Genomic DNA, 20,212 nt, shown 5'->3' with positions numbered 1-20,212 from the left:
GGATGGTCTCGATCTCTTGACCTCGTGATCCACCCGCCTCGGCCTCCCAAAGTGCTGGGATTACAGGCTTGAGCCACCGCGCCCGGCCCTCTTTGAAGATTTTTAACCAGAGGACTCTGAACTTGAGATAACTAAACACAGTTAGATAGAGCACCATAACAAAAACAAGTTTTTTGTTTTTTGTTTTTTTTTTTTGAAACATTCTGGAGTGCAGTGGCTGATCTCGGCTCACTGACACCTCCGCCCCCCAGGTTCAAGCAATTCTCCCTGTCTCAGCCTCCTGAGTAGCTGGGATTACACCCACACCCTGCTCTTTTTTATAATTTTTAGTAGAGATGAGGTTTTGCCATGTTGGCCAGGCTGGTCTTGAACTCCTGACCTCAGGTGATCCACCTGCCTCAGCCTCCCAAAGTGCTGGGATTACAGGCCTAAGCCACCATGCCCAGCCACAAAAACAGGTTTTTTAAAATCTGTACTCTGATAAGAACAATCTGTTTTCCTACTTAGTCCCCAGGATGCTATACATAGGCTTAGTGGGAGCAGGATATTGGAGGTTTCCTTCCAGGAGAACAAGAAAAGACCTCACACTAAAAATTTGTGGGGGCGCCAAAGATATGGTTGACTATCTCCTGACAACCTACACTGAAGCCCAATAACTGGATGTATTTGTCCTATGGTAAATGTATGTTTAATTTATACAGGGTCAGCTACATTATAAAACAAGACCTTCGTTCAAAAAGCAGAAAAAAAAAATATCATTAAAAATATAAAATATAAAGCTTGTTTTTCTACCTTGGTCTCTTTTTCACCTTGTCATGGGTTTTTTATTTTTTATTTGCTAGTTAAAATTTTTTCTAATGAAGGAAAAATTTTAAATTATTAGGCTGAATTTTGTCATTCATCTTTATGTTGCATAATGCCAGCTTTAAATGCAAATGTGAACATTTAAACATTTGGTGATCCTCCGATGTAGGATCACCAAAATCACACGATTCATATTTTGTAGTTCATACATGTACATATATTTTGTTCTTACCAGAACAGTGGAAACACTGCACAAAATTAAGTCAACATTTTATTTCAAGTCTACCAACACATTCTACCAACACTCTCTACGTTTGACTTATGGCATCATTACTTTCAGCAAAACCAGCTGTGTAATACCAGGAAACAATGAGAATAAGAAAGCATATATAGGATTTCTTTCTCATTTGTGTTTCTTAGAATGCCATTGTCTTCTTTTTGCATTAGAAACAATTCTCATTCAAATAAAAAAACGTAGCCTTTTACACTGTTGGTGGGAGTGTAAATTAGTGCAACCATTACACTAATTAGTAGACAGTATGGCGATTCCCCAAGGATCTAGAAATAGAAATACCATTTGACCCAGCAATCCCATTACTGGGTATATACCCAAAGGATTATAAAACATTCTATTGTAAAGACACACGCACATGTATGTTCACTGCAGCACTGTTTACATAGCAAAGACTTGGAACCAATCCAAATGCCCATCAATGATAGACTGGATAAAGAAAATGTGGCACATATACACCATGAAATACTATGCAGCCATAAAAATGGATGAGTTCGTGTCCTTTGTCGGGACATAAATAAATCTGGAAACCATCATTCTCAGTGAACTGACACCAGAACAGAAAACCGTACACTGCATGTTCTCTCTCATGAGTGAGTGTTGAACAATGAGAACATATGGACACAGGGAGGGAAACATCACACACTGGGGTCTCTTTCGGAGTGGGGAGCTAGGGGAGGGATAGCAGAGGGTGGGGAGGTTGGGGAGGGATAACACTAGGAGAAATACCTAATGTAGGTGACAGGGGGATGGAGGCAACAAACCACCATGGCACATGTATACCTATGGAACAACCTGCAAGATCTGCACATGTACCCCAGAACTTAAAGTATGCTAATAATAATAAAAAGAGACAAAGTTTAGATACTACTAGGAATCAAAATATTTTGTGTGGTCAGGTTATGATGACCAGTACAAAATTATCTGATTCACTTAAAAAAAAAAAGCACCTTCTAAATCAAGCATATTCTATGTGACTTTTACTTTTTATTTAAAAAATACATTTTAAGATAATTTGTCATCTATTACAATTGGACAGTTTTTCAAAAAAAAAAAAAAATAGCCTCTACAGGTTATCAGTATCTATGATTACTCAGTCTTAGCTGTAACATGTTTACCTTGTGCTAGCTGTGAGTCTCCCTAAACTTGTAGGCACCACTGGGTCCCTTGGAATTCTATGTTCATGGGGTATCTCCAACACTATATGCAAACAGGGCAGTAAGTACTAGCAGACATATTTCATATTACAGTTCCAACAGGTCTTACTTATAAAATACAGGTGTAGAGATAAAATTATTAGAATTTCAAGATACTAACAATGGAACATTAAAACGAGTATGGGACTCTTTTGAGCATGAGGCCCTGTTGAATTGCACGGGTCTCATCCTCATGAATTTGAGTCTGAGTTTATAAAAAGCCATATGGCTGTGCTATATTGCATTCCCACCAGCAACGTTTGAAAGTTCCCATTGGGCGCCGGGCGCAGTGGCTCACGCCTGTAATCCCAGCTCTTTGGGAGGCTGAGGCGGGCGGATCACAAGGTCAAGAGATCGAGACCATCCTGGCCAACACGGTGAAACCCCGTCTGTACTAAAAAATACAAAAATTAGCTGGGCATGGTGACGCGCGCCTGTAGTCCTAAACTACTTGGGAGGCTGAGGCAGGAGAATTGCTTGAACCCAGGAGGCAGAGATTGCAGTGAGCTGAGATTGCGCCACTGCACTCCAGCCTGGCTCCTGGCAACACAGCAAGACTCTGTCTCAAAAAAAAAAAAAAGAAAGAAAGAAAGAAAAGAAAGTTCCCATTGATTTGTATCTTTACCAGTAATTGGCAGTGTTAAACTTTTAAAATATAGCCATTCTAGTAGGTATATAGTGATATCTCATTCATCTTAATTTGCATTTTCCTTATTAACAATTTGGGTGAATATCATGTGTTTATTTGCTACCTGGATATCTTCTTTAGTAAAATATTTGTTTAAATAATTGTCCATTTAAAAAATGAATTATTTTCTTTAGTTTTGAAAGTTCTTCATATATTCAGGATATAACTTCTTAATCAGATATATTCTTCACAAATATTTTGTCCCAATATGTGGCAAAATATTGTTTTATTTCTTTTTCACTTTTGCAGGAATCTTTTGAAGAGCACAATGTCTTAATTTTTATAAACTCTAATTTTTAATTTTTTTTAATACTTCATGCTTTTTATGTCCTATGTAAGGAAGATTTACAACAAAGGTCACAGAGAATTTCCCCTAGAAATGTATATAGCTTTAGGTTTCACATTTTGGTCTATGTACAATTTCAAGTTAATTTCTTTATATGGTGGAGATAGGTTTTAGCTTCCATTTTTTGTATATGGATGTTCAGTTGTTCCAGCACCATTTACTAACAATGTTTTACCTCATGAAATTACTCTGTCATCTTTGTTAGAGTCATTTAATTGTATAGATGAGGGCATCTTTCTGTACTCTATCTATATATCTATCCATACTCCCAGTACTACACTGTTGTGAATACTGCAGCTTAATAAGTACTGAAATCAGACAGTGGGAGGCCTTTCTTGTTTTTCTGTTTTAAAATCATTTTGCTTATACTAGGTCCTTTGCATTTCCAAACAAAGTTTAGAATATGCCTATCAATTTCTACTCAAAAAGCTGCTTACATCTTGATTGAAATTGCACAGATTCTATAGAAAAATATGGGATAAATTTACCTGTTAAAAAGAGCAAGTCTTTGAATCCATAAACATGATATATCTCTCCACTTATTAAGTCTTATTTCATTTCTCTCACCAATGTTTTACAGTTTTCAATGTAGACATTTTTTACATTTTCTTAGATTTAACCCTGATTATTCATCCTTTTTGATGCTATTGTTATATTTTTTAATGTAAATTTTTAATTGTTTATTACAAGTATATATGGAAATGCAAATTTTTTTAAGTCAGACCTATGGCTAAGAAATACAACTTACTTTTGAATGTCAATTTTATGTTCTGTGACCTAGCTAAACTCACTTATTATTTTAGTAGAATTTTAAATAATTTTTGGGAAGATGGGGGAAAATTATACCATCTGAGAATGCTGATAGTTTTATTTCTTCCTTTATAATCTGTACAAATCTTATTTCTTGTTCTTGCCTTATTGCTCTCAACAGGGCAGTTAATATACCGTTTAACAAAATTTGAAGGTGAATGTGTCAACTTTGTTATTCCAAAGTGTGAATAAATTAACCATTATTTCTGCATGTGTCTATGAGGATGTATTTGAATGAGATGAACATTTGAATCAGTGGATTCGGTAAAATAGATTGCCCTCCCCAGTGTGGGTGGGCGTTACCCAATCTGTTGAGGGCCTGAATAGAACAAAATGATAAAGGAAAGAGAAACTCCCTCTTTTTCTTCCTGTCTGCCTGTTTGAGCTGAGACATTGGTCTTCTCTTGCCCTTGACCACGATTTGCACTGATTCTCCCCGGGTTCTCAGACCTTCAGACTCAGACTGAAATTATACCACCTTCTTTCATGAGTCTCCACCTTGCAGATGGCAGATGTTGGGTCTTCTTAGCTTCATAATCATGTAAGCCAATTCCTCTAATATCTCAGAAATTATAGATATTTCATATCATAATATGGATTATGGAGTCAGATGGGAGAGAGATCCATCCTATTGGTTCTGTTTCTCTGGAGAACCCTGACTAATACACACAGAGATAGTTAGAACAAATGTATTTTCTTTGTTCCTGATTTTTTTTTTTTTTTTTTAGACAGAGACTCGCTCCGCTGCCCAGGCTGGAGTGCGGTGGTGCACTCTCAGCTCACTGTAACCTCCGCCTCTCAGGTTCAAGCAATTCTCCCACCTTAGCCTCCCGAGTAGCTAGGATTACAGGTGCCCACCACTATGCCTGACTAATTTTCATATTTTTAGTAGAGATGGGTTTTCACCATCTTGGCCAGGCCGGTCTTGAACTCATGACCTCATGACCCACTGCCTCAGCCTCCCAAAGTGCTGAGATTACAGGTGTGAGCCACTGCACCCAGCTGTTCCTGATTTTTTAAAAGAAAATAAACATCTTTCATTATTAAGTATGTTAGTTCTAGTATTTTCGTAGATATCCTTTAACAGGTTGAGAATGTTATCTTCTACTCCTAATTGGCTGAGTTTTAGTTTTCTTTTTTTTGAATCTTGAATGGATATTACATTTATTTCAAATGGTTTCTCATATACTAAGAGATCATATGTTGTTTTTGTTTTGTTTTTAGTCTGTTGATATGCTGAGTTACACTGATTAATTTTTGAATGGTAACGCAATCTTGCATTTGTGTTTAAGAATGAGTTACTACATCATAAACAAATACGCCCCATGATGTATGATGGGGTTATGATGTAGTAACTCATTCTTAAACACAAAACCGTAGACAAAGATCACAAGTCATTTGAGGGAAACTTCTAACATAAGAGAGAAGATACAAATAAACAGGAAAAAATGGCATTTGGAGTAAATAAAGTATCACTGTCACCTTCAGAGAGATGAGAAGATATTGTATGCTAGGTAACATAACATAATATTGTGTTTGTGCGTGTGTGTTGGCGGGGGTGGGGGGGTGGCGCGGATGTATTATATATTGCCCAGGCTGGAGTGCAGTGATGCTTATAGCTCACTGCTACCTCAGACTCCTAGGCTCAAGTGATCCTCTCACCTCAGCCTCCTGAGTAGCTGGGGTTAAAGGCACAAGCCATCATGCCCAGGTAATACTGTATGTTTTTAAAAGAATCATTCAAGAACCAGAAAGAGCTCTTGTAAATGAAAAATAGGACATAAAAATTCAGTGGAAAAAAGAAAGATGATGTCTAAGAGATTTCTCAGAAAATGGGGGGGAAGACAATAAGAAGAAAATTGGCAAGAAAAAGCATAAGAAAATTAGACGTTTAGCATCTGATTAATGGTAGCTCCACAAAATGAGAACAGAGATATTTATTGGGGTGGGGATGGGGCAGGTGCAGTAGCTAATGAAGTTATAATGCAAGAACATTTCTCAAACTGAAAGACCTGAATTTCCAGTGCCAAGCATGATTTTAAAAGACCTATAGTAGGTTTATTATTGTGAAATTTCTGAGCATCAGACAAAGGTTTTAGGACAAAGATCCCAAACCTTCCACTGAGGGAAAACAGTTGGGAGGAAATAGGGGAGGGACGGTAGGGGGTGGGGAGCTGGGGAGAGATAGCAAGGGGAGGGATGCCAGATGTTGGTGATGGGGAGGAAGGCAGCAAATCACACTGCCACGTGTGTACCTATGCAACAATTTTGCATGTTCTTCACATGTACCCCAAAACCTAAAATGCAATAAAATAAATAAATGGGGAAACAAACAAACAAACACAGGAACTAAAACGACACTTTTCAGCTGCAACTCTGAAAGCCCAGAGACAATAGAGCACTGCTTTTAATATTTGGAGGGAAAAGAATTTCCAACATTATATTTAGTATAAATGCATTTTTAGGCCTGGTATACTGGCTTACATGTGTAATCCCAGCTCTTTGAAAGGCTGAGGTGGGAGGGTTATTTGAGGCTAGAATTTGAGACCAGCTGAGCAATTCAGTGAGACCCGCCCCCTAACATCCATCTCTACAAAAAATAATCAGCCAGATGTGATGGTGCAGACTTGTAATAGCAACTGCTTGGGAGGCTTAGTTAGGAGGATTGCTTGAGCCTGGGAAGTTGAGGCTGCAGTGAGCTGTGATCGTGCCACAGCATTCTAGCCTGGGTAACAAAGACCATGTCTCAAAAAAAATTTTAATGAAAAAGAGAGATGTATTTCATTAAATCAAAAGAGCAAACTAGAAGGAAAAGGATATAAGACTCAGAAATAAAGGATCAAACGCACAATAAAGATAAAGGGAATCCCCAGAACAATGGTACAAAGAAATTTCAGGATGACATCTATGCAGCAGGCATAAAGAACAAGTCCAGCTGGGCATGGTGGCTCATGCCTGTAATCCCAGCACTTTGGGAGGTTAAGGCAGGTGAATCTCCAGGTCAGGAGTTCAAGACCAGCCTTACCAACATGGTGAAACCCGATCTCTAAGAAAAATCCAAAAATTAGCTGGGTGTGATGGTGCACACCTGTAATCCCAGCTACTCAACAGGCTGAAGCAGGAGAATTGCTTGAACCCATGAGGTGGTGGTTGCAGTGAACTGAGGTCACGCCACTGCACTCTGGCCTGGATGACAGAGCAAGACTATCTCTTCTAAAAAAAAGAAAAAGAAAAAAGAAGAAGGAGAACAAGTCCATATGGAAGTAAGAGAATGCAAAGCTCTAATAAGAAAGTCCCTAAAATGTAAAAACTTGTTTGTTTGCGAAACTTGCTGAGAGGAGATTTATGTTTCTAAATGTCCCTAAAGTTCAGGGATATTTAGCTACACAGAAAACCAAGGAAGCAAACAAAAAAGGGCAATTATTTACTCTAGAAGGAAAATAAAATAGCACAAGTAAATTAATACAATCCTAATACACTATGCAACAGTTTTGAGTAATTACATGGTTACAATTGTTATAAAGGCTGAATACTGACAAAAGCAAAATTAACATCACTGAATTAGAAAAATGGGGGGATGGAATTCTAATGGACAAAACATAAGGATGAAAAATTTAAAATACCATTTTACTGAGTAAACATTTATAGAGTATTTATTGTGGCCTAGGCAGTAAGTGTTTCACAAATACTAACCCTTTAATCCCGATATTAGGATTAAGGTTGGTATTAATTCCAAGTTAACTAGAATTAAGGTTGGTATTATTAATACCCATATTAATAAGGTAGTAATCTATATGTTTGGTATTATTAATTCCAAGTTTGCTGATGAGTAAGCAAAGGCACAGGAAACTTGGTTAATTTCCCCAAGATCAGTGGTTTTCAACTGGAGGTGATGTTGCTCCCGACCCCAGGGGACATTTGGCAATACCTAGAGACATTTTTAGTTGTTATAGCTGGGGTGGCAATGCTGCTGGCATCTAGTGGGTAGAGGCCAGGGATGCTGCTGAACATCCTATAATGCATAGTACAACTCACTACCAAAATCATTATCTGGCACAAAATATCAATTGTGCTTTGGTTAAGAAATAATGTCAAGGATGAAAAGAAATGGCAGTGGGAGAGCTGGGATTTAAATCCCAGCAGCTCTTGACCACCTTACTACTTTGCCTTTCAACAGCAGTCTAATGATGTTGTTTAGAGACATGAAGATAAAAATCAGAAGAAAGAGCTAGAAGAATTAAAAGTGGTTGCCTCTACAAAGAGATAACCTCAGATGGAGAATAAAGGCCATGAACTATTACTGTGGTTTTGTGTGTTGTTTTCATAGTTCACTTAAAAGACCTGAAACACTATTTGAATTGTAATATGCTTATTTTCAAAGGTTAAAATATTTGTGAACATTCAAATCATAGACAATTTTCAGCTTAATTATTGTTTTCCATTTTTGAGAGTATTTATTAAAATGCAGTTTATAAGAGTTTCCTAGCAGCAAATATTTATAATGAATGAAAAGAGGAAAAAAATTTCATGGAGGAGAGAATAAGAGAGCTTTTGTCTTGATTGACATCTTGCACCTCAAGTTCCAACTTGTGACATAATGAACCATTTCAGACTGAAAATCTTGAAGATCCAGATTTGTTATAGAAAAAGCTATTCAGGTCTTATAGGCAAACAAAAAGCAATAGCTTTACTAGATAATGATAGATTACCAACTCTATCATTACATATATTAAAACATCAATATTACAGGAACAGTAAAGTTCAAAAAAACACTGAAAGTGAGTGAAATAAAGATGACACTTTTGTTCTTAATAACTATTTTTATATTAATAAATGTGATGTAATCTTTAAAAATCATATGGAAAATACAAATCTAACTTGGAAACTCACCCAATATTTTCGGCCAGTAAGAATGTATCTTTAATTTAACAGGATATGTGGCAAAGAATAAGAAGAAAGGTACAAAGTTTGTTACTACTACAGCAGTACATTGGATCAGCAGATTATCCCACTCCTTAGCCTCAGATAAAACAGGAGCCATCTACAAGAAAACTTCCCATCTCTATTTCCTTCCCCACATCTCCATTTTCCTTTCTCAGGTATTTATTTCTCTTCCTGTTTAAGGTGCTTTTTTTTTCTGACGAGGTAATTTCACATGATTCAAAAAGCAAAAGATATCAAAATGTATGCAGTAAGAAGTCTTGAACCTTCTGCCATGTACATTCACCTCATTCTTCCCAGTTCTCTGCAATTAACCATTTGTATAGTCTGAATCTTCTCAGTAATTCCTTATAAAAATAAAATCAAATACGGTATGTGTACACATAAACATGCACATATATTTTTCTTATATTTTCCAGATGCATTCTATTATATATTAAAGCCTTGCCACCTTGAAGATACTTATCACTTAACAAATGAGAAAATTTAATTCCAGAGATTACATCTCTATTAAAAATATTAACTTCCATAATAATTACTTAACAATTTTTAAGTTTATCAGTTCTCAGGTACACTAAAAGAAAAACATTTTAAAAATCAGATGTACATTTTCTGGTTTGGATTTTTTTTAAGAGACTGGGTCTTGCTCTGTCACCCAGGCTGGAGTGCATTGGCACAAGCTCACTGTAACCTCAAACTCCTAGACTCAAGTGATCCTCCCGCCTCAGCCTCCTAAGTACAAGTGACTGACACCATGCAGAGTAATTTTTTTTTATTTTTTGTAGATAGAGGTCTTGTTATGTTGCCTGGTTGCTCTTGAACTCTGGGTCTCAAGTGATCCTCCTGCCTCCCAAAGTGCTGGGATTAGCAGTGTGAGACACCATCCCTGACCTGTTTTTAAGAGTTACTAATTAAGCCAACTTAGCGAAAATGTATACTTTAGCAAGCAGTATGTTTGGAAACGAATTCATAATTAAACTAAATATCCTTTGTATAAAAGTCAACCAGGCACTGCAGCTCACACCTGTAATCCCAGTACTTTGGGAGACCAAGGTGAGCAGATCATTGAGGTCAGGAGTTTGAGACCAGCCTGGTCAACATGACAAAATCCCGTTCCTACTAAAAATACAAAAATTAGCCAGGTATGATGGCACACATCTGTAGTCCCAACTACTCTGGAGGCTGAGGCAGAATAATTGCTTGAACTTGGGAGGTGAAGATTGCAGTGAGCTGAGATTGCGCCACTGCACTCCAGCCTGGGTAACAGAGCAAGACTCCATCTCAACAACAACAAAAAAAGTAAATCAGTGGTCTTAATGTTCTTAATTTGGCTTAATTTTGTGCCATTTTCTGTACTTCTAAATAGTAATTACTGAAATTTTAATTAATATGCAATTTTATCAAATATTTTAATTTCTCTATTTTAAAAAATCCTGAGATAGGTAAAGATCATTTTAACATGCTAAAAACATAAATAATCACATTGAAATCAAGTTTTTTCTAGCAATATTTTAATGGGAGCTAAGGGGCTTGACATTGTATAAATAATTAAACCCTCCCCTCTACTCCCTGCAACACGGACAACTCAGGTGCACACACATTTCTTTAAATGGAGCTCAGAATGAGAAGTTGGTAGAGGAGAGAAAGAAAAATGTAACACATGACAACCACATACCAAGTATAACCCCCAAATATCCCTCCTTCCTGGGGATAAACAGTCAGCCTGATTTGACCTAGAATTGCAAAATCAAAGGAAGATGAGGGTTTCTCTGTGGCCCTTCCAAGATTCTCCCAGAATGCAAAGACTTCTCTCATGCCACAGGAGAATCCTATTTTATAGTCAATTGTCTTTGAATTAAGGTCTTTTGCTTTAATTACAATTAATATTATCTTTAGGATACATATTAAATTAGTTGACCCTCTTCTATTTCAAGTGAAAAATTGCTTTGCATTTTGTAGATTAAATTTAGGCCCAGAACTGCTAGAATTGTACCAGCAGACAATCAAAGGGCATTGTACTATGTCTATTTGAATTTCTTATGGCATATGGACATACCCTTGTCTGAAATTTAAAAAAAAATAATAATAACTACAGAAAAAATGAAAAGATCAGCTCTACTCCCTAGAACAGGAAGAGAAATAATTTCAACACATATAAAATAGTAAAAGGAAATCTATCTGAATTTCTCATGGCATATGGACATACCCTTGTCTGAAATTTTTTTAAAAAACTACAAAAAAAAAATGGAAATATCAGCTCTACTCCCTAAAACAGGATGAGAAATAATTTCAACACATATAAAAAAAGGAAATTCAATATCTATTGAATAACTACCATAGGCAAAGCAATCCAACCTTCCAAAGGTTGAAATTAGTAATGTGCTACTGGAGATATAACAAAAACTGTCAAATACAGACTATATTAGTGCTGTAATAAAGAAAATTAAGTCTAGAATCTTCAAAATTATGTACGTTCACAAGTACAAAAAAAGCAAAAAAAAAAATGATAAGCATGTTCTCAAAATGCAATCAATGATATTTTAATCATGCCACATTTCCCCAGCAGGTGTTCTATTTGAAGAAATTTGTTATGTTTATTCTGGTTGTTTTGTATAACTAAGCTATCTTTTTTCAGTTATTTTGTTTGTGTGTGTGTGTGTAGGTGTATGTGTGTGTGTTGTTTTGGTTGAAGATGAAGTATAAGAACTCTAAATTCTTTACATAACCTCTATGTATCTTTGAATAGACTATTAATTTTTTAAAACATTATTAATTGGACCCACCAACTGAGCTGTATGTTCTTATGTGTTATTTGCTGATGCTAAGTGTCTAGAAATTAATACAACACTGTAAGCCATATACATATATATTTTTTTTCCCCTAATACTGCAGAGGCATGTAAATCAAGTGGTTTACACAATTGATATCCAAATAGGAACTTATTTTTTGTTAAAATATTATTTGTCAGGTGCCAAGTGTAACAGGAATTCTTAAGAGCTTTGTATGGAATCTATAGGCTTTTTTCTTTGTCTTCAAAAGTACAAGAAATCACTTGTTTGTGATCTGTAAAAATGGAAGTAATAGCAAATATGAAATGCATTTAGGAAAGAATAGAAAAATAAGCCAAATGTAATGTCTAGCTCTTTCAAAATTAAAAATCCCCTTTTGGGAAGAAGAAATTTATAAGTACAAGGCAAATTCGCTAATACATTTTTGTTTACTTTGTTGTAAGTACAGTGTAAAATTAGCATAATTTTCAAGGACTGGATACCATATTACTAATATAAATACATGCTATTTGGAAAGTGATTATATAGTTGTTTGAAACAGACAAAATCAAGCAGGGGTTTTTACACATATATTACAAATATAAACTTAGAACTTTAGTTTTACCAAAATTATACAAACCTTAACTTTATTCATGATCATATCAAATAACTACCTTGGCTCTTTGTTTTCCCTCCCAAAAGAGGCCTCCTTTTCCTCATAGCTATTACATTTTTACTTGGCTTAATCTATAACTAGAGCAAGACTGAAATAATCATCCATGTCATCTAAAAAAAACCACACTTATACGAGCAACACTGTGGGAAAAGAGAGAGGCAGTGGCCTGGCACTGATGACTGTCAAACAGGAATTGGGAACTAAACCGATGAGCCCTGAAAGACTAGTAATTTGACAGGAAACTTTCTATAGAAGCTGAGAAAACAATGATACTTCACATAAAATTTAATCTTTTATAAGATCTTTACATTTTAGTTGATTATAGACATTTATATTTTTATCTTACTACTGTGGTTATAGTTGAACGTGTAGAATATAATTAGTTGACATAAAATTAACACAGTATTTTATTAAAATATTATAGTATTATTAGAAAACCAAATAACTCATTTAAAATTGTTTGTTAAATTGAAACTTATAAAGGTCTTGCTTATTTATTTAACTAGTGATTGATGAAAAAACTTCTTATTGTTACTACATCTAAATAACCTGTTCATCCTACCCTCACTACCCAGTGAACATTAACTCTGCCAGTAGTACCCCCATTCTGGGGATACTAAAGTGGCAGAGACTTACAATTACCTAAGTAAACTAATGTATATTTTAAGTCCCTTCTTCTCATTCCTAACTTTTCTAGAGGGTGGAAAAGAAATGTACTTGCTTCCTTTGTAATCAGAAGTGGTCTGATTACATAATTCTGGCCATCAATATGTAGGTGAAAGAATACTGAAGAGAAGTCTTTTGGGGAAAGTCTTAGTTGTTATACATATATATATATGACTTTAAGAGGAAGGCGAAGAGAATTCCAGTGATCCTTGATTGGATATTTTTGAGCTACTGCATCATCAGAAGCAGTTGCCTACTACCTAGTTTCTAATGTAAGAAAATAACCCTTTCTGTTTAAGCCACTGCTTATCAGATACTCTATTACTTGGAGCCAATAGTCTTTCTGATGCACTGCCCTAAAAGAGCTCATATTCTGAGGAAAATATGATCACATGCCCAAAGTAGGTGACAGTGCTTAAATAAAAGATACCTCTTTCAACAGAAATACCATTTTACCCAGCAATCCCATTATTGGGTATATACCCAAAGGATTATAAATTGTTCTACTATAAAGACACATGCATATATGTGTTTATTGCCACACTATTTACAATAGCAAAGACTTGGAACCAACCCAAATGTCCATCAAAGATAGACTGGATAAAGAAAATGTGGCACACATACACCATAAAATACTATGCAGCCATGAAAAAGGATGAGTTCATATCCTTTTCCAGGACATGGATGAAGCTGGAAATCATCATTCTTAGCAAAATGATGCAAGAACAGAAAACCAAACACCTCATCATCTCACTCATAAGTGGGTGTTGAACAATGAGAACACATGGAAACAGGGAGGGGAATATCACATGCCAGGGCCTGTCGGGGGTAGTAGGGCTAGGGGAGGGATAGCAGTGGGTGGCGGGATTGGAGAGAAATACCTAATGTAGATGATGGGGGGATGATGCAGCAAACTACCATGGCACATTTATACCTATGTAACAAACCTGCACGTTCTGCACATGTACCCTGAAACTTAAAGTATAATAATAATAAAAAAAGATAATCTCTTTCATCTTATCTCAATTAAGGTACCCACCTTCCACCCCCTTGCAATATTCTGATTATCAAAGTCTAGCTGTTTGCTGAAAGAAAAGGCTGGTGATTTCTCAAAGAAAGGACTGGTGAATTTGCTTATGCATATATGTGTTTTACTTTTGGTTTTACTTTTGGTTAAATGATAGGGAATGAATGCATGAGTGTGTGTGTGTGTGTGTGTGTGTGTGTGTGCACGCGCGTGCATGCATGGGTGTGTGTAGGGTGATAATCCACATAAAATAGTCAATTTCATCAGAGACTTTCTGATATAGTGATCACAATTGGTGCTGCTTCAAGAACCAAGTGACAAAGTATGGCACACCTCACTTCTGCAGTTAAGCCCAGCCCAGGTCAGCTCCTTGGTAGGCAGTTTGGGAATCACTGAGAGACAATCCCCATGACATCAACATTAATTCTGTCACAGGGGGTATAAGCAGCAGTAGAAGTGTCGGGAAACTCTACCGTAAGTGGCATTCAGGTATTAGAATTTTAGGAGGTCTAAGTGGAAAAACAAAGATAAACTTTTACAGAGCACATGTGAATATCTTTTGAAAAATCCTGGAAACATTGGGAGTGGTAAGAAATTTTGGGGAGACCTAAGTTCCTACAAGAGGGTGTCACCTGTCACCCAGGCTAGAGTGCAAGTGCAATGGCACCATCACAGATCACAGCAGCCTCGACCTTTCAGACTCAAGCAATCCTCCCATCTCGGCCTCCCAAGTTGTTGGGACTATAGGTTTTCACCAGTACATCTGGCTAATTTTTAAATTTTTTTGTAGAGATGGGGTCTACAGGCTGTTGCCTGGGCTGATCTTAAATTCTTGGGCTCAAGTGATCCTCCCATTTAGCCTCCCAAAGTGCTGGATTTACAGGTGTGATCCACCTTGCCAGGCCTAAATTTGCATTATTAATATAACTGGAATCTAGTTTGTAGCCAAAGCTGATGGGGTTATAAAGAAGGTGATTTTTGGTTAACAGATACTTTAACTCTTCATCCAATTTACGTTGCTATTGGTGAAGAGAAGTTTGAAGCTGCTATTGAGAAGACTTTTATCCAATAAAAGTCTTGGATTAAAAGTCCAAGATAGTAGCTCAACAATATCCGATCCAGGACTTTTATCTAACACTTTTATCCAACTTTTAATCCAACTCAAGCTACTATTGAGAAGATTTTCCCATTAAGAGAACTGGACCAGAGAAAGGAAGATCATTCAAACAATGAAGCAAAAGAATGTAGTAGAGTTTCTTCTTCTTTGGGTTCATGTTAATGGCTTTCTGTAGTAACCATATCATTAGGGGGGTAAAAAAAAGTCTTATTTTTCCCCTCCATACTCCAAGATTCTGTATGCAGTATTAGTCTCTCTTCATTTTTAAAAAATGAAATTGAATGCTATGGAAAGACATAATTTCAATAACTCTGCCCAAATTATTATGGGCAAGAAAACTGGAATATATTACACAAATATATTTCACAGAAGCATTCTAAACTCATATTGTTTCACAAGTGTCCTCAAGCTATATTTTCCCTTTCACAAAAACTAAAACAAAATATTACAGGTTTTGCATTATGGAAAGTGTTTATGTAAATAAAACAATCTGGAACTCCCAATAGCAGATCCATGGTCAGAAGGCCTTGGCCTGGCATCAAAAGATTGGCTAATGAATGCATAGGTTTTTAGTGTATGACAGGTTTTTAGTGAAAATATAATGCTTACATCATATATGTATAATATTTTATAGTTCTGTATTTTAACTTTTTAGAATAGCTGAAGAACTACTCATCCTAATTGTAGCTCTCTAAGACAAATTTCCTCTCTTCACGTTGTTGAATGTGGCAGGTTCCCCTTTTAATTTGAATATCATAAGTGTGCATTTGGCCGTAAAATAATAACTAGTCTCTATAGATATGACAATTTTCCTCCTAAGTTTTCTGCTAGACATTATAGGGGGAGATATAAAAATCAAAACAATCAACTTAAAAAAAATCTTTTCGAGTGATACCTGTTTAAATTAAATGCTCTAATTCCACCTAACAAAGCCTTTAATAATCAGTTTTCTTGCCCAGCAGCTCACTCCTATCAGACAATATGAAATCACACTCTTTAAGACAGAAGATGTACTAGAAAGCTTAACTTCTGTCTTGGTCTTCATTTCTGGGAACACTTTTACAAATCAAAATCTCTAAGGCAAATCCCTATGGGTCAGGATTAGAGCATATTCATCTTAAATTACTTAGTATATGTTCTAACATGGCTAAGTTTCAAAAAAACAGAAGGGTTATGCCACACTCACTTCAACTCCCTTATTTGCCATACTCCCTTCAACCAAACTGAATAGGCAGTTACATAACCTGCCAGGACAAGTAGTAGAAATGAGTCAGAGACAGGACCAACCCTAGTAAAAATTGTGAATTAGGCAGTTTGACTTCAGTGCCACACCCCTTTAGTGCTACATATACTTCCTTGATCCCCTCCCTTGGTATCATCAGCCCTGAGGGCCACCCTCATACCACATACCTCTTCCCCCACCAAATTCCTCTCTTTCTCTCTTCCACTCATCACCGAAACTGGCTTCCCCTCTTTCCTATTTCCCCTTCATTAATTAGAATTTGCAGCTCCAGTATCTCTCTCCCTCAGGGTTTAACACAACAACTAACTAATCTGATAAATCAATCCACATTAGGGTGTGAAGAGAGAAAGCTAGAAGATAAATCGAATTTTAACTATGACCTTCTAAAGATAACACCTTTGTAGTTTAACTCATTAATGACTAAAAGTGAGAATTTGTAGCCAAGAAATTTAGGTGAGGGAAGTGTTTTGTCTCAGGTAGAGCCTTGAAGCACCTGACAAGTAAGAATAATTGGGTGTTGAATAATGAGAACACATGCACACAGGGAGGGGAACATCGCACACTGGGGCCTGTCAGTGGGAGGGAGGGTTGGTGGGGGATAGCATTCAAACATTAAAAGAAATACCTAATGTAGATGACAGGGTGATGGATGCAGCAAACCACCAAGGTACATGCATACACCTATGTAACAAACCTGCACATTCTGCACATGTATCCCAGAACTTAAAGTGTGTGTGTGCATATATATATATGGTTGCTTTTATGGTGTAGCCAGCTCTAATAAGAGTAACTAACTAGGCCTAGTCAGTTTGGGACCAGTGGGGTAAAACTGGAAATAAGCTTAGTATCAAAAGGAAGTTTGTTTGCAAAGATAAGTGGAAGTCACAGGACCACCACAATTACATTTTTCTGTCTTAATATTGCATAGATCTAGCGAGTTCTGGTGCCTATAAATATTTTCCAAAATTTCCTTTCAGAATGAAAAAATTATTTCCAAAAATTGTCTCAAGCCTAAAACATTCAATAATTCTAAAAACCTGTTAAGCTTTTTGTTGTTTGGCTTTTAAAAATAGTGGTCTAAAGCCTACAGTTTTCATGCATATATTGTATTTGCTCCTGCTGAATACTGAAAAAACATAACAGGCCATCATGTGTGAAACGCATTCACTATACTTATTTTCTTCACTTTATTTCCTTCACTAAGTGACAAAGATACTCAAAGAAGTTAGGTGGCTTGCTTGCCAAAACTTGTACTTAGGTTTTCTGAGTGCAAATGCTGTGTTCTTTTCAATGTACTGTATCCCAGTGTTTAGTTATCTTGGTCATTTCTGTCATGTGACTCCACATCCTAGGGGAATTCTCAAATTTTAAAAAGCGTTCAGCTACTACCAAAAGAAAATAACTTGTGTATTCAATGGACCTGAAGGTAATTGTAGTCCTATCTGGTTTCTATCACTCCATTTTTTTCCCTAGCTAATTCTTGGTTCACTTGGAAGCGTTAGTATTGACTCACAGAGTCTTCCTTAAGCACTGTCAGAGTTTGTGCTCCAATTACCTGCTCATGTTTTGGTAGATTACTTATCTTGCCTCTGCTTCTCACCTGGGCAACATTCCCATCACAGCTCTTACTTTGTAAGCAAGAAAGGATAATATGCTTTTGGGCTTAAAGTGGGGGAAAACACTAACATACTTGGTACAAACCAGAATACAAATATTTCACATTGAGATGAACACAAGAAGCCAGCTGGGAAAACATTGCTATTTACAGATTTAGATTAGCCCAGAATTCGTTTTGGCCTTTGAGGTAAAAGATGGCATTTAAAAATCATTGGCATTTAAAACACAAGCTCTTAACACTTTGGAAAGATATAGACCCCTTTGTGAATTTGTCAAAAATTACAGATGAAGCTGGGCATGGCGATGCCTGCCTCTAGTCTCAGCTACTTGGTAGGCTGAGGCCGTAGATTCGCTTGAGCCCAGGAGTTTGAGGCCACAGTGCAGTATGATTGTGCCTGTGAATAGCCACTGCACTCCAGTCTGAGCAACATAGCAAGACCCCATCTTTTAAAAGGAGAAAAAAAGTATGGATATTTTCCCTAGGAAAAAAAGCACAATCACACACACTTGGAATAAAGTCTTGGGGGTCCATTATGAGGTTGTTCATGGGTCCAACATAAAATATTCCTGATTTAGAGTGTGTCATGACTACAGTCCCTAAGTGATGAACAACCCGAGGCCCATATGCCACTTAGAGCCCAGTATTTGATATGACCAGCTTTCTAATTTCCTTAGTAGTAGTAGCAATAATTGATGTGGATCTTTCATAACAAAAATAACATATGCTTGTTGTGAAGATTTTTATTTTCAAAAATGCAACATTTTCTGTATAATCCTCAAATATTATAATTATAATCTTCAAACATTGTTAACAGAAAAATATCTCCATGTGTATTTATAGATATAGGTATTTTTAAACAGAAATCAGATCATACTATATGGTAACTTGATTCTGTTGCTAGATCATATATATTGGTTTACCAGAGTTTAATCATTCTGTTAGCATGGACATTTATTTTGGTTTTGATTTTATAACTATTAACGATAAAGCAGTGAATATCCTTCATCACATCTCTGGTCATGTATATAAATATATATAGGCTAAAGATTCTGAAGTAGAATAAATTAAAGGATATAAATATAAATTGTGAAAGACATTGAAATTGTACTTCCAAATGGAATAAACTAACCTACGATCTTTCTATTACTTACAGAAACTTTTTATATTTTCTGTAGTAAAATGTACAAATTCTTTTAAGTTTTTGGTTCTTATCATGTATAGAAATAAGATTCAAAGGTTCTAAATGAATTCACTGATACCTCCTTCTAGTATGTTATGACTCAGATTTTATATCGAAATCTAAATGTTATTAAACAGAAAAGAACTTAGAAGTAGGCCCTAGACCATAAAGGAATTTGTATATGACATAGCATTTGTATATGATACACAAATTCAGCTTTCTGTGAGGGGGAAAGCTGAATTATCAGGTAAAGATGTGGGAACAACTGGGTAGCTGCTGCTACCACCAAAATAAATTCCATATGGATGAAAGAATAAAATGTGAAAAACAAAGCCATAAAAGTTTTAGAAGAAAACATGGGAGAATATTTTTTGGTAATAGAAAAAAAGAATGGCCTGAAAGCATAGAAAAATATTCTCAAATAGAAATGAAAATTATATTTTAATGAGATACCATTTTATATCTATTAGACTGGAAAATATAAAAACAGTTTGATAATGCTATACTGGTGAGGATGTGGGAGAACATAGTATGCTATCAAGCTTTTCATCTTTGTTAGGATGACTGTAACTTGTACCACTTATCTGGAAGGCAGCTTGGTTTTCTCTGCCAAAATGTAAAATGCGGCCGGGTGTGGTGGCTCACACCTGTAATCCCAGCACTTTGGAAGACCAAGGTGGGTGGATCACCTGAGGTCAGGATTGGAGACCAGCCTGGCCAACATGGTGATACCCCATATCTACTAAAATACAAAACTTAGCCAGGTGTGGTGGTGTGCACCTGTAATCCCAGCTACTTAGGAGGCTGAGGTAGAAGAATGGCTTGACCCCAGGAGGCAGA

This window comes from Cebus imitator, unplaced genomic scaffold, assembly GCF_001604975.1.
Source record: "Cebus imitator isolate Cc_AM_T3 unplaced genomic scaffold, Cebus_imitator-1.0 Scaffold177, whole genome shotgun sequence".
Lineage (NCBI taxonomy): Eukaryota > Metazoa > Chordata > Mammalia > Primates > Cebidae > Cebus > Cebus imitator.
The sequence above is the reverse complement of the archived record's forward strand: the minus strand, read 5'-3'. Positions refer to the sequence as shown.